The sequence below is a fragment of the Anser cygnoides genome, chromosome 9 (assembly GCF_040182565.1).
Source record: "Anser cygnoides isolate HZ-2024a breed goose chromosome 9, Taihu_goose_T2T_genome, whole genome shotgun sequence".
In the NCBI taxonomy this organism is placed as follows: domain Eukaryota; kingdom Metazoa; phylum Chordata; class Aves; order Anseriformes; family Anatidae; genus Anser; species Anser cygnoides.
Window position 1 is genome coordinate 5,495,510 of NC_089881.1, and position 15,074 is coordinate 5,510,583.

General features: G+C 44.0%; 1 protein-coding gene across 9 annotated transcripts in view; it reads left to right on the plus strand.

Annotated features, from left to right (window-relative positions):
* Positions 1-15,074, plus strand: part of PAX3 (paired box 3) — a 78,041-nt gene that overhangs the window by 34,338 nt on the left and 28,629 nt on the right. Inside the window, exon 1 of one of the 9 annotated variants that reach the window (XM_048063047.2) lies at positions 6,356-6,440. The exons of 7 other annotated variants lie outside the window; for them this stretch is intronic. The gene's annotated coding sequence lies outside the window, so the exon portion shown is untranslated. Of the gene's footprint in view, positions 1-6,355; positions 6,441-11,607; positions 12,573-15,074 lie in introns of those variants that run through there. One more of the 9 variants, XM_048063048.2, reaches the window with a different exon arrangement.

Consider the following 15,074-nt stretch of genomic DNA (forward strand, 5'->3'; position numbering starts at 1 on the left):
GGGAGAAAGCTTGGAACGAGAAATGTGAAACGAGGAGAAGGGGAAATATTCCTGTCCTCACCAAGCTGCAACCATGGTCTGAAAGCATGAAATGACATGAATTAGAAACATACCCAAATGACAGAGCAGCCGAACCTTTGCTGGTATAATCTGTCATGGCTCCACTGAAGTTAATTTGAAAGTCTGTCTGTTCCTAAATAGGTGCAAAGGCCTTCCAATGAATTGTGTGTTACCATAGGAAATCATATTAAAGGGAATGGCATTTTAGGAGTCTGTAAGTCTTCACTTTTAATGGTAGCTGCATTGAGTTTGATATAAACACTCAAAAGAACTTGCAGGATTGTCTTTAACTTTGTTTGTGAGAATATCCATGCTGCTAAACTGAGTTTAAGCCTTGTAAAATAGTTTGCACTAGAGCTGGGTCCTGACGGAGCTCTGCTGATTGCTGGAGGCTGAGAACTCAACCCGATTTTTGGGGAAAAAAAAAGCTGCAGGTGGGGCGCAGAATTCAAGAGGCCAGCTTGGGGTGGGAGGTTGTTCAGCGTGTTGGTGGACTCGAAGGCTGAGGAGGAGGAGGGTGGGAAACTTGGTTCCTTCAGGCACTCAGAAGGATCAAATGTGCTTCTAATTCTCTCTCCCTACGTGTTGCAATAACAAACTAAGCCCTGGGATTTATCAGAAAAGAACTAGGACCTTATCTTACTCCTAATGAAGCCAATGGCAACATTAGTTTACTGCAAGATGATGCCCACTAATGTAATAAACAATTACTTTAAAAGAGGAAAACAACTGAATGCCAATTAAGACAAGCATCAGAATAACAGTGTTCCATTTTTCCACTGTACAGAGAATGATTTATGGCCAAAGGATTACTTCTGAAATTGTTTTGAATTCTGCCCTTTAACTTATTAAATGAATCCTTCTTAGAAACTTGATTGCTAATTCACTTTAATTTAAAAAAGCCCCACTGTCTTCTTTGGATGTAGGCAGAGCCCTCAGGGGTCTATAAAACTGTCAATATGGCTGTTAATTTGGGTTTTCTTTTTTTCCTTATGGCTGCAAGCTTAATTGTAAGAGCTGGGAAGATGCCACGGTTTTGGTTTGCACAGGCTCAAACAGTGTCTTATGGGTTGCAGAGCCCTCCACGAGTCATAGGGACCCTCTTGCTGCTGCTGCCACCATGTCAAGTTGGAAAACCTGCAAAAATCTGGGGAGGAGCAGGGGGTTGCTGGTCCCACCTGGTTTTCATGCTGGAATTGGAGGTGGACAAGAACGAAGTGCCTTAGTCCAAACATCCCTCAGCTTTGGGTGGGTCTGGATCCAGATCAGAATCTGAACTTTTTGTGCCTCAGGCTTGTCTCTAATTGAAGCCATACAAAACCACACATTTCACATGACTTTGATGCAAAACCATAAATAGGCCCATTTTTTTATTCAAAACAAAGTCCAGGCTTGCTTAAAAAGATCACAAACCTTCTGCTGAACCTTGATGGTCCCAGGTTGTAACGAAAATTCAAGTCTTAAACGTAATAGTGTTCCTGGAGGGAAAGATGCTTCTTTTTGTCATGGTAAATGTGACTGCTCTGAGACAGGCAATGGTGTCCACTCATTGCAAGTTATCTCAGAAGATGGTCCAGACTCTTCCTCACACAGGCCCTGACTCAAATTATTTTTCTTGTTTTAGATTCTGATCAAAATTTGCAATGGTACAATAATAATGTGAAGATTTTAGCAATGTAGATTTGCTGCTTCAGCAGAATAACATGATGGTTAGTAACTTTAACAGCAGATGGAAGCTTTTCTTTGGAGATCACGACCTGAGCTCTTGCTGTGAAGTTATTCACTCCACATATTGGCTAACCTGTTTGTATATGATGATATAAGTTAGAATCAAATGAACATCGACCAGAGCATAGCCTGGGTCAAAGTTTGTTTGAAGGGTACTATTTGGTAACTATCCTTAGACCAGGATTTGGAAAATCTAATGTGAATAAAGTACTTGTCACTGAAAACCTTAGAAACATTTCCAGGATATCTGTTGCTGGGCCATTTGTTGTCATTTCTATTGCTTTGGTAAGCAGGAGCCCTGCTCACGGCCTGCCACTGTGCTGGGAGCTGAAGGAGATGGAAAGGACCTGCTGACGTAGGCACACGGTGCTCCACAAGTGCTTAGACTTCAAAGCAGGGGTGGAGGCTCCTGGGCTCTGATCAGCAGCGGGCTCAGCGCGCTGGTACCCGCGCTGCAGCACATACTTTTCTAAGCTGTCGCAGCAACAAAGGCTCTGTTTGATCCTATCAAATTAAATGTCTGTCCTGACAGTGAGTGCTTTTGGCCTCTGCTGTGAGCCCAAAGATGCATTACATGCTACCAGGGACAGAAACACTGATCACCTGGCTAACGGTGGGTGAACGCAAAATGTCTGCATACGCAGACCTTGCAGGGTTGTGCTCCCGCACTTGTGGTTTGTGCTCCCTGTCGGCAGCATTAAACCTGGGGCCCTGCATCTCATTCCCCTGCTTATCTAATAATAAAAAGGAAGCCACTTAGAAAAGCTGCAAAAAGCTCATGCCGTAGTTGGTCTGGTTTCCTTTGCAGACGCAGGAGGCTGGCTTGTTCTGTTCTGTCTCTTCCCCACTGTGCGGAGTTCGCTCTGGCAGGCTCCCCCTGCACATTGGTGGCATCTGTCAGGCCCCATCGCTGGGCTCTGTCTAGCCATATTGCAGGCCAAGGTTTGACTTCCTAATCTGCATTTAATGCTTTGATGTGGCTCTCAGCAGGACTTGACCAAAGCAGGCAGAGAATTGCATCTCACAATCCTGAGGGTGCGAATTGGGGGAAAAACTAACATTTTCAACTTGCGGTCAAATAAACTTAAACAGGGCTTGATTTTTGCTGAAATTCAGTGGGTGTTGAATACTTGTCTTTTTTTAAACTTCTTAGAAAATCCCACCAACATACATACTGCTAGGTACACATATGTAGGAGGGAGCAGCCTATGTTACTGATTGCACTGCTTGCAGTACTCATCTTGGGGGGCTTTCTATTTCAGGTTTGACTGACAAGCCTAGATGTGCCTCTCACATAGCCCGACCCAGGCTCCCACTGGAGGACCTGTTTATGTCCGCCTAGGAAATCTCTCTCATCACATGTTTTATTATGGAGCTATTAAGGCTCTTACTTTTGGTGTTAGGGGGCACCCAGCATCACATGTATGAGTTCTGCAAGCTGCGGTGCTTGCAGTCATGTACGAGTGGAACAAATAGGGATTTCAGCTCAGTGGTGCCATAGCACTGGAAGGCAAGATGAAGCAGGAGACAGAACTTTTATAGCTAGATAGTTGATATAAAGCTTTTCCCAGATCTTTTTTCATCTCTTCCCCTCCCCCTGTAATGCTGAGGACCTGTGGGAAACTGAGAGAACCTTAAAATAGATGCTATCAATTAACCCTACAGCCTAGCAATTTAAGATAGCTGATTTTACAGAGATCAAAGATTGTAGCTAAGAAACTAGGCATTTTAACAACTTTTCTGAATTCATGCGTTTGCATCTAGGCAACTTTTTTCTGGTTTTAAATATAGCAAATCTGTTTGGGGCAATTTTCACTTTTATATTGTAGGATTTGCCCTTTTTCTGGAGGTTAAAACCATCAGCTGTAATTAAGCCATTGATTTGTCAGTGTGTAGAAGATCATCTACCAGTGAACTCCTCTTCATGGTCCAGAAAAAAACAGGTTGTTTCATTGGGTTCCCAGCTGGAGGAAAAAACAAATAAAATAAAATTAAAGGACATACACCTTGTGTCTTGTGTGCATGGAAACTCCTGATACCTGGGGGTGATGGAGGGCTAGTAAGTATATGTAAGTCACGTTTAAGGTACATGCTCTCTGTTTAGATGATCGAGTGAATTTGTTGTTCAAACTCTGGGTGCCTGTGCTGCAGGGATTCTGCATGCAATGTGTGCAGATCAGCACTGCCTTGGGCTGTGTCCTCGGGTTATAAATGATCCTACAGCACGCGTCTGCCTTTGTGAAATTAAAACTGCCTTTTTTTCTCTCCTAGTTTTCGTACTAGATGGTTGCTACCATTGGCCTTAACAGAAGGTGTATGTTGTCTTTGTACATTTGTTTGCAGCCTATGCACTGTTGTGTGCTGTGTTGCATGTTCATACTCTGTATGTAAGGTGTTCCAGCTGCATGTTTTGGCCATCGGTATGTCGAGGGTATGGGTAGCATGTTTTGTGCTACTTAGGTCTCTGGAAACTAACTGAGGTGGGATGAGAACAGAATCATGGAATACAATCAGGAGGAGAAGTTAATGAGGACTGGGGATCTGGCACCTTGGGTTGCACATCTTGGGTGTTGGACCTGGGCAGTTGTAATTGCAGGTGGGGGTGCAGGAGTTGTCCCACCAACCTGAGGTGTAGCAGAGGCGTAGTACTGCATCTATACGGCTTCGTGCTTGCTGATAAATACAGGGTAGATCAGCTAAATGGCCCAAAGCAGCCTCAAATCCATGAGACTGTTAGAAACTGAACCACTGTCTAAGCCCCAGTCTAATATTTTATCCCTCTGCTCAGGCTTTTCAGTATTCCTATTTATTTAAAGGCTTATCTAACACTTTTGAGGAAAATCACTGGATCTTCTTGTATTCCTCTATTTGGCACCAAGGCAGAGAAAGCTGGGAAAGAGACAACATACTTACAGCAACTTAAGCTCTGTAATTTAAATTACTGAAAATAAGAACAAAATGACAAAAAAAAAGCAATCTAGACAACTCTCCTCACAGGCCTTTGCCAAAAGCCATGCAGTAGCTGGGGCTGACCCTGCCTCGGCTGCCTGGGCAGTGCAGCAGCAGGTGGGGCAGCGCCTGGGGGAATTGTATTTTGTAATACACAGAAGGCAATTCCCAGTCCCCAAGATGGGAGAGGCCTTATTTGTTGTTTAATTTGCTCAGTTTGACTTAATTTGTTTAATTTACACCTTTCTGGGAAATGTTTTGCAGTCAATTTTTCTCCAGACCTGCTTAAAATCGTAGTTCTATTTACACAGCTAAGAAAATACTAAGTGCCATGGTGAAGTCTGCTATAATTACATAGTGAAGGCAATAGTTGGACTATTTATATGGGCTTAGTAATGCAAGTATTAAGTTGTGCTCTGTGCACACTGTGGATTGCATGCCTATCAACACACACATTTGGTGTCTAATAGTTTTAAATCTCTGTTAATGTCAGAGTCATAAAAAGGGGCTTGATGTCAATTAAAGCTTTATCTTATTTCGATTCCTGAACAAATATTCCTTTAAAGTAAGTTATATTGGGGGAGGAAGAAGAAAGAAACAATAGCTCATAATTTTAGTGTCTGTGCAAAGCCTGCAGGACACACCAGCAGGCATCCTGCTGTTTCAGTCTTTGTTTCACACCAATGAAGGAATCTTTAAGAAAAGCCAGCGTGTTTATCTCGCAGACTTGGTGCAGTTATTTTTTCAGTTTCTAATTCAGAGAGACAGTTATAAATTTATTGTTTATATCTGTAGGGGTTTCAAAGCAGATGATGTAAGTGTGAATATGTTTAGTCAAATAATTCTTGACATCTCTGCCATTAGGCATTCACCAGTGACCATCATTCTTGTAGGTTTTCAAGAGCGTTTATCAGCATCTGTCAACAAGTAGTAAATGAGGTCAAATGTATGGCAATTAAATACGTCTGTGGCAGAGAATGGATCATGAGTGACTCCCAGCTGGACAACTCTTCCATGCCGCAAAGGTGCTGCGGGGATGGCTGCAGCCCAGCATGGTGCATCGGTCCCGTCCACTGACTCTGCTGGGGTTGGCTGATGTTGGGCTTTGCTCTGTATTTTGGTTTGTTTGTTTTAACTGGACAGAAGAAGTGTGGGGTTTGTCTTGGAAATTAAGCTCTCCATGTTTTTTTTGAACAAATAGCAAGTTGTATGCCCTCCTTCATTACCAGCAAGTTGAAGTGTTAATCTTTTATAGCACCGTGCATGTGCAAATAATTTTTTTATCACCTAGATTTCGGTTGTCTCGATGTCTGCCTTAGAAAATGTCTTGCTTTGATTTGTCTTGTCCATTCAGTGTCTGTATGATGGCAACAGTAAGGTTAGGGGGCATCATCTGCAAGCTGTGATGGCTGCTGTGAGGTTTGTTTGCTTGCACACCCAGCCAGAGTGGTCTTGGTTGTGCGTAGGTGTTGCCTGGTGAGCTCCCAGGTGACAGTCAGTGGGAAGGGTAATTAGAGGATTACACTCATGTCATCATGTGCTCCATGGGGCAAGAGAACAGGAGAATCTGCAGGTGTCTGACTTTTGCATGGCCCCAACTTAATTACTGTAGCAGCATCATAGGGTGTATAATGAATGAAACGAGACTGATCCAGGCAGTCTCCTGCACCACCGAGTCCTTCACCTCCATGCTGGCAGCCAAGGTAGGAGCAGGGAATGAAAAGGTCAGGAAGCAGCACAAGGGGGTGCTGAGCACCCTACTGCTATCCTGTTGTAACAGTGAAAAGGGTCCTTTCATCCCAAATACTGGAACAACCATAAGCGTAGAGACTGTCTTTGGCCAGTGAGACTGGAGGGCTCAGTACCCAGGTCCACGAGGGATGATCGTGGACTTTGCAGTCAGCACCTCAATTCTTATGTAGCTGTTACAGAAAAATTTGGCTGGAAAAGAGGCATTTGGCAGTAGTAGGCAGTACATTGGAAAATAAATTACAGGAATAGATCTAGTGAAAGAAGTAATTTTTTCTCTATCGACTGAAGTCTAGAAAACAACAAAAAAAATATTAGCAGTTTTGGATTTCCACTACAAAATATAGCAAACTTTTTGCGAAGTAAAGCAATTTCTTGAGGAAACTGAGTACGCAATGACAAAACCCAAAATTGTTTAAAAAAAAAAAAAAAAAAAGCCATCCCAAGCTCTGAGAGTGATAGACATGATCGTATAATTCAGTCATGTTCTGCAGTAGGTAAAAGTGTCTTAAGGTGTGAGTGGCTGCAGCTTTGGGTTTAGGAAGAGATCATAGCTTTGATTTCCCATAGAGACTTGAGAGGACTGTGGTGTTGACAAGGAGCTGAAACTACCTACAGCTTGCTCTGTCAGCGCTGTTTCAGATCAAGGATGGTTTTAATACAGGTGCTAGAGCTAGCTGAAAGATATAGAAAATGTATTAAATGTATTAAAACATTCTCAATACTTTTTACTGTAAATATTAATATTTTCAATATTTTCTTTCAAAATGTTTCGGTCATGTTAAAGTTAGCTAAAACCCAGTGAAGCAATGCAGAGCTATTTTTGAAAAATGCTTGTAAACCTTTTTTGTCTTGATGTGCCCAGTAAGTTTGATAACTTAAGGGATTTTGGTTATCTGTGTTCTTTTCTTTTTTTTTTTTTTTCAAGAAATTGAATCAAATATAGTTTATAGATTTTTTCCTTCTAAGAATCCATGCTGCCTATGCAGTGAGAGATTGCTGACAGCTTAATTATTTGCCTTGCTTTAACTCACTAATACAGTCTTGTTATTTATCTTGAGACTCCTCCATTTGCTTTATTTTATTTCTCAGCTGACAAATTCCATCTCCCAGGATACTCAATGTTTTCAGTCTTAATTGGTTACCAATCAGCTCTTCCATCAGCTGATACCAGCTTGAAGACTTGTTGCCAGTCCCTTAGTATATTCTGTGAATTGTGCAAGAGAGATTTATCTTTCCTCTCAAGTCTTCCCGTGTTTTAAAGTATTGCCTAAAATTCCAATTTTCTCAAAGCTTGTTGAGAGTGACCCTCATTTGGATTTGAGTATTTAGTTACCTTCACCTTCTCATAAATTTTGTAAATTTAGGAGGCAAAATTGTTCTTTCATGTTGAGCCTTGTGGAAAACTTTCCTTGAAATCTCATAGTGATTTTTGAGAGAAGACAAGATGTTGCAATACTTAAACACAAGGTTGATGTTCTCAGTGTTACCATGGTTTGCTTCCCGTGGGAAGGATCGGCAAAGCTCCCAGATGTAGGCACTCGTGAGCTCCTGGCAAAAGTCAGTGGGATGTGTTTGTGATGCCTCTTCATGCTCGCAGAAGTCCCTCCTCTCACAGTCAATAGGACGTATTCAGAGATGGTCTGGAGTGACTCAGAGCCCAGTGACAGTGAGAACATCAGTTTGTCCCGGAGCACTTTATAACACCCGGGGCCCTCACGGTGCCTGCTCTCCGTGTGAACTTCTTCCCTGGGATCTGCGAAGATGCACGTGAGATTGAGCAAGGGGCCAAATCTTGCCTGGATCCAACTTTGCTCTTCCACCAGTGGAAACACCAAAGTAGTCCTTTAAGGCTGGTGGATAAGAACTGCTCAGCCAGCAAGGCAGTCTGGTTTTTTGGGGGGGCTGTTGGAGAAGCTGAATACTTATTTAGTTGTGAATCTTGAGCTCACCCTGGTGTGGGCACCAGCCTCCAAAACCGCAGGGAAAGGCCCCACAGGCTGCACCAGTTTTACCCCAAAATGTGTTATTTTTTGTTTTGGGTAGTGTGTGTAGAGCTGGCTGAGGACCTGACTTGCCTTGGCCTAAGTCAGGAGGGGAGGACTGGATTTTGTGACCTCCCTTAGCAGGTGCCCTGGGCTGGGAACTTGCTAGCGTTAGCCGGTGAGTGCATGTGTGTGCTGCCTGTGCAATAACAGTACCTGAGTGCTAACGGCAGTTCCTTTATGTTTAGTGTGCAGCATAAAATAGTAATAATTTCCGGTGCACATTTACAGCAGTGAAACTTCAGAGCAGGATCGGGGCCACGTGCAAAGCTGCCAAGTACTTTAATGTTACTTGTATCAACAAAACAAATATCTTTTAGAGGAGGAGGTGGGGGAATAAGAAGAGATTTTTGTAGCTGTTGTATTTGCTGTTTCCTCTTCCCTTCCTTTCACTCTAGAAATTCCTTATCCTTTCATGCACAGTTGAGAATTAGCCATTTATTCTTAGTGCTGGTGATGCAGTCTTTGATATTTAAAATGGAATGTGTTCCTTTTTGATGCTCTGTGGTTTTGAATGAAGTACATGCTAGCAGATTAATGGTGCAGAACAGTTAGATACTGACCATTTTTTTTCCTTTCCATATTATTTCATCATTCATAAAAAAAAAAGAAATAAAAAAAAAAACATTTTTAAAAAGAGACTGTAAATTAACTATTGCTTGTGTGGTAAAATTGTTTTCACAGTGTTGTCATTCTCTTCTAAGTTGAAATCATTGAATAGCTATGAGCTGTCACACTTTTTGTAAGTTATAACTGCATCAAGCTGTGCTGACAAAATGTCCCTTCATAACTGTTAATATGCATTGTCATTTTAAGCATGAAACAGTTTAGCTAATGATTTATCTCTTATAATGCAGCACTTGGGGCAGCTGTATGATTTGTCTCTTTAGCAAGTCAAGTAATTTCTTTAACAAAATGTTAAGCACAGATGGGCCATAGGCTGTCAGTTAACCATTATTGTGCATGCATCTGCTTGCCTTCAATGCACTGTTTTATGTATTCAGCCACTTACTTAGGCACAGCTCTCTGAAAAGCGGAACCTACTCTGATTGGCAAATAAAATGTTCATTTGTCTCTTCTTCCTATTGTTTTGTTTTGGTAACACATGTCAGCAGCTCAATTACCCAGTTCATTAACAGCTCCCAATGGACATGATGGCCAACCCATGATAAGGAGGGCGATTGTGGCACATATGGTCAATAATAGCCTGTCTCTTGGTAATTGTAAATAAAAGTCACTGTTGGCCATTTCCTTTTACTGCAGCTACTGCTTTCCTTTTCACTTCAGCTACCGCTTTCCTTTTCACTTCGCTGTACAAAGCACATTTCTCAATGTGAATCAGACCAACCAAAATCAAAATACCATCCACTCCTCTCCACAACCTCACTTATATTGCTGCTGTGGTTGTTTTTGCCTTTCTTTGCTGACTTTCCAGCTTGCAGCTCACGGGAGACGCAGTTGCTCTTTGCCAATTCCGTTAACCGATTAATTACTCTTATTAATCAGTTTACTTAAACAGCAACATATTTTCTTCCCATTTTTCTCATTCTCTCAGTGAAGACTTTTGTAAAGTGCCTGTGGAGTTTAAAAAAGCCATTTACAATGTTTTTGTAAGCATGCCCTTTGCAAATAGCAGTGGTTTTCAAAGGGGGAATTGAAGTGTGACTTAATCCTTGTTAGATGAGTGAAATTCATGTCTAGAGCAGAGGGTTGCTTTTGGGTTTCGTTTCTTGTTTTTAAATATATCATAGTCACAATGCCAGTAAAAAAGGTTAAAAGAAATTTTACTACTTATTAGAGTTTCACATCTTATCAAATATTCTGTTGCTTTCTAGCAAGACTGAGAATTGTTTTTCACACACTTTCTGATCCTAAATTTTCACTTTTTTAACAGGAACTTGTAGTAGCATTAGCATATTTTATCTTAACCACACTGAAGTCTTTTGTATCTTCTTGTTTTGTTCATCGTTTTTTAAAATTTGCTTTTCTGTCAAAGCAGAGCAGTTAACTCTAACTGCTAACAAATTCTGGGCTATGACCTATTAGGGTGAAATTTGGGGTGCCGCATCTCCCAGTGAACTGGATAAAATTGCAGCTTGGGATCCTGGAAAACTTGCTAAAAGTGCCTCGGGGGGAGCACTGCAACCCTCAGTTTCGGGGTGCTTTTTTAGGCATAGGGACATGCTCGATCTTCGATAAGGGGTTCGGCAGCTGTTGGTCCAAAACAACTTGCAGGTGGCTGGACGGTGACTGCAGACCTCCAACACCCGTCCCCGCTGCCAGCCATGTTCCTAGCAGGCCTGTAGCCTCCACCCGGGGCCGCGGGCACCTGGGGAGTTGTTGCGTGTCAGGCTTTATTTGTCCGGGTTTGATCAGCACGGGCCTGGCAGGCCGCACGCTCTGCTCGGCCTGGTGGCCCCTTGCTGCGGTGGGGAGGAGGCAGAGGGGAGCCTGGCGTCGCCTTTCTGCGGAAAGCGGAGGGCCGCTGTGCTGGCAGAGAGGCGGTTGCTCGACTCTGGCGCCTTAATTTTATTTTGTATGCAAATGCAAGCCTGCCCCTAAACTGGGAGGGAGGGATGGAGGGGAGGGGGGAAAGGAGGATGCTGGTAGGAAGTAAAGATGCAGTTTTATTTTCTTGTGGACTTTACTCTGAGGGAAGAAATGTGTGTTTCTGGTCCATCGGCTGCTGTAGTGCCCACTGCCGAAAGCCTGCCCCAGCTCAAGCGAGGGTCTAAGCACTGCGGGCTTCTGCGGGGAGCACCAGGGTGAACCTTGCGGCCTGACCTCCCGATGGCTTCCCCCTTCTCCATCCCTTTCCCCTCCAGTTCCTCAGCCGCACCACTCGTGCTGTGTCCGGGCCCTGGTGCGGGCAGGGGTCTCGCGGGGCCGCATCCAGGTGCCATTTTGGGGCTGGGGAGCGTGGATTAACCCCTGCTGTGCGTCCCCTTCCCCCGGCCGCCCTGCCCGGCCCCCCGCCCGCCCCCGGCTGCCTCCTTTGTGCCGCCCGCATCCTGCCAGGCAGGTGTCAGAGCCCTGAATGCGGGCTAGGGCCCTGCTGATGGATACCACAGATGGAGCGTGGAAATCGGCAGAATGGGCCTCAGCCACAGGCCATTTCTTAGGACCCAACAAAAGCCTCCAAATAAGTCAACAAAAATCCCAAAGATCACAAAGAGAAAGTGTCATTTGTCATTTGCCGCGGGTCCCTGTGGGGGCGGCGGCCCCGCCGCGTTCCTCCTCGCCTGCACCCGAGCCGACACGACGGAGGTCACCAGCGTCCCTTCCCTCCCACCCGGACGGCAGCCACGGGTCCCCACGAGCCCTGCCACCGGCACGTGACGAGGCGCCGGGAAGGCGGCCTGCGGGGCGAGGGAGTGCTGTGTGAACGGAGGAAGGCCAGCAAAGCGGCCAGCAGCCACCCTGCCGCTCGTGACTCGTTATCCCGTCTTGTTCTAGAGAGACCTGTGGCTAGTCAGAATTTATCCAGCAGCTTCCCTGCTTTCGAAGAAAAGGCTGTGGGGAAAAAAAAATTAAACACTTTTACGGTGCCCAAATGGCTGCCGGAGAAGCTGTGCCTTCACAGGTCGCAGGAAGGTTGGGTTTGTGGCGTGTGGTGTGCTGCATCCATATGTATGGCTTTTAAATGGTTGTCATGTTTTTGTTATTTAATTATTCAAATGAAATGTCTTGCTGAGAGGAAAAACAATCCAGGGAATGACCTCTTGTGCGTTATTTTGTTGTTCGGTTTTTGCCCCGACATGTCTATTTACAGTGTTTGGAAAACCGATAATTGCAAAATTCCACGTGACCAAACGCCTGTGAAGCTGAGCAGGGACTTCGTCATGTTGTAGTGCTAACTGGGATGCAGCCTCTCCTCAGGCCACCAGACAGGTCACGAAGGGCCAAGGGACAAATAATTGCTCTTTAATGCTGTAATTCCTTCTTTAATTAAACTTCATGGCTCAGCTACTGGCGGTGCTTTTGGCTGCAGCTCCCATTTTCTCGGTGTGGTGAGGAGGGAAGCTGCGAGCCCTGCGCACGGTGAGTCTCCTTCTTTCCCCTTTATAGCCCGCAGGGCTGGAGTACTGGGATCATTAGGACAAATGTAAAGGCTAGTGATATGTGTGATGTGGCTCTGTGGAGGTGGTGGAGAAGGAAATAACCCAGCTAAAATCTGGACACCTTTTCCTATGCTGAACGGTGTCTTATTACACCATGGAAGTCGGTGCATCTATTAGAGAGATGCTGCTTAGCAAAGGAGACGTAGACTCTGGCTGTAGAACAGATGTAAAATAATTACTGCTGTTTTACAGGCTGAGGTGTGTCCAATTTGTGTGCTCAGCCAATACTCTGATAGGCTTCTCACCTATATAAAAGTTTAATAATAGTAAGAAAAGATAAGGATAAAAACTTCCCTGGAACTAATCCTTGTTAAAAACACTTCATAGCAAATAAAAATAGCGTAGTCTGTCACACAGACATGTAACTATCATTTGAGATTACATTTGTCTGATTTTTAATATTGTGGATCAGACAAGACAAAGGAACTCAGTGTTTTCAATAAAGCTGCTCGTGGTAGCCAGGTCTGGTAAAGGGTAATACTGATGAAATCAGAGGGATATGAAAGCCGTTTAATTTGATATGCATTTTCTCCCTACTTTAGTTTTTATTACTTTATCTCTAAATGTTAGCATCTGTGTAAGACACATTGTCTGGCTCTTGGATACTTTGCTCAGTGTTTTCTGACTTTATCTTTGTCCATTTCATATACTGCTTAATGAAATGTAAAGCTAAAATGAAATCAAGTCAGTGTTTTGTTCTCATTGCTGCAGGAATACAGGGTGCAGGGAAACATCACAAGATTTTGCTATGTCTTCATAAAACATTTTTAGAAAGATCATTATAAGCCTCCTGACACCCCCACCCAGTCAGCGAGGGCATTCAGGTCAGAAACGTGGCAATAAATATCCACTCTAAGCTGCACAGTTTAAGCTGGCTCTTTACAGGCACGTATGTAGGTGCCTGACAAAGTCCCCCCATGCACCCTGCTGTGACTGAGCAGCATCTCACCCTGGACTGGGGGGGCTGCGTGGGGCCCATGGTGCCGGCTGTGGTGCTTCCCTGTCCCCCATAAAAACCCCTGCAGGGCAAGCGCTGCTCCGGGTCGGGGTGCTCGGCGCCATGTCTTTGCATCTTTGCTCCGCCGTCAGGGCTGTGCCTGCCTTCAGGCGATCTGCTCTGCAGAGATCTTTCAGAAGTACAGTGCCCTGCTGCTCCAGCTTGCCTCAAGTCTGCTTTTCAAAAAACGAGCAGGAGTAGAACAAAACCCAGAGGAGCCCTTGCCTGACCCAGGCGGTAAGGGCAGAAGAGAGTGGTGCAGCTGCGTGTGGGTGCCATAGGTATCTGAGGCTAACGTGGAGAAATGATTTAAAAAAATAAAAAAAAAAGCCCTGTATCTTTTTATTTTTAATTGTATTTTTGAACACCAGCATGAAGCTATCATGTAGCTTGGCAGTTGGAGGAAAGCAGGTGCTGATTCACTTGGGTTGGGGCTCCAACTGAGATTTGGGATTTGTCACCAACTCCTTGTGTTATGTTTATTTTGGGATACCCTAGAATTGCTTGTTTTATAGGGCATGAACTTGAACTACTTGGGACTGGATGCTTGTGCTGATTCCCCTTAGTCATCAGGGCCAATATTCTCCAGAACAGCTAAATCCAGTCTTACTTGGGGCAAAACTTTCGCACAAGCAATAGAGAGATGGATGTTCTCACAGTGCATTTATGTTGAGCTCTGTGGGAGTTTCTCCTGATGTCCTGTGTATGTCGGGTCCAAAATATTTATGGTGTCTGGACAATGAAGATATCTTTCACATAAGAGCCTCTTGGCTAGAGTAATTACTCTTTTTTTTTTTTTTAATGCAGAAATTCATAAACTCTTCAGCTGAGCTGCTTATAAAAGAACTTTGTCTTTCTCATGCTGTAGGACTAAATAAACAGATTAGGTGTATTTATTAGTTCAAACAGCTTGAGTGAAATTGGAAATGTAAGATAGCTAGTACTGAAGAAGGTGGGGGGTTTAGCTGCAGCTTGAGGAAGAGTGATTTCTGTTCTGGCTTTCTGTTCTCAGCTACTTTCAAATAATCATGTTAAGAAGATTATTTTAAATCAATGTCCATGTCAATAATTTATTTAGAATTATTGAAGCAGTAGAAGTAATACTTGCATTTCAACAGAACAAGCAGTTTCAGCATCGCTGGGGAGTGTCTGCCCTCTTTAGGTGGTTTCCCTTGAAGTCTTGGGGAATAAGGGGAACACTTGTTGCCTGGGACAGCAGCAGATGCAAGTGAAGACTGGCTTTGAAAATCTGTTTTTTTGGTTCATTATGGCTTGCTAGGGAAAGAAAATGTGGTTGGGTGCTGTAGGAGTCTTTGCTGCCTTCACAACTGTAGCTATGGGTTCAGCCCAGCCAGGCTGTAGCTGGAGCACATTCGATTACCAGGGAGCACAGCTTGAAGCTCTCGTGGGCACTGAGATCGCTCC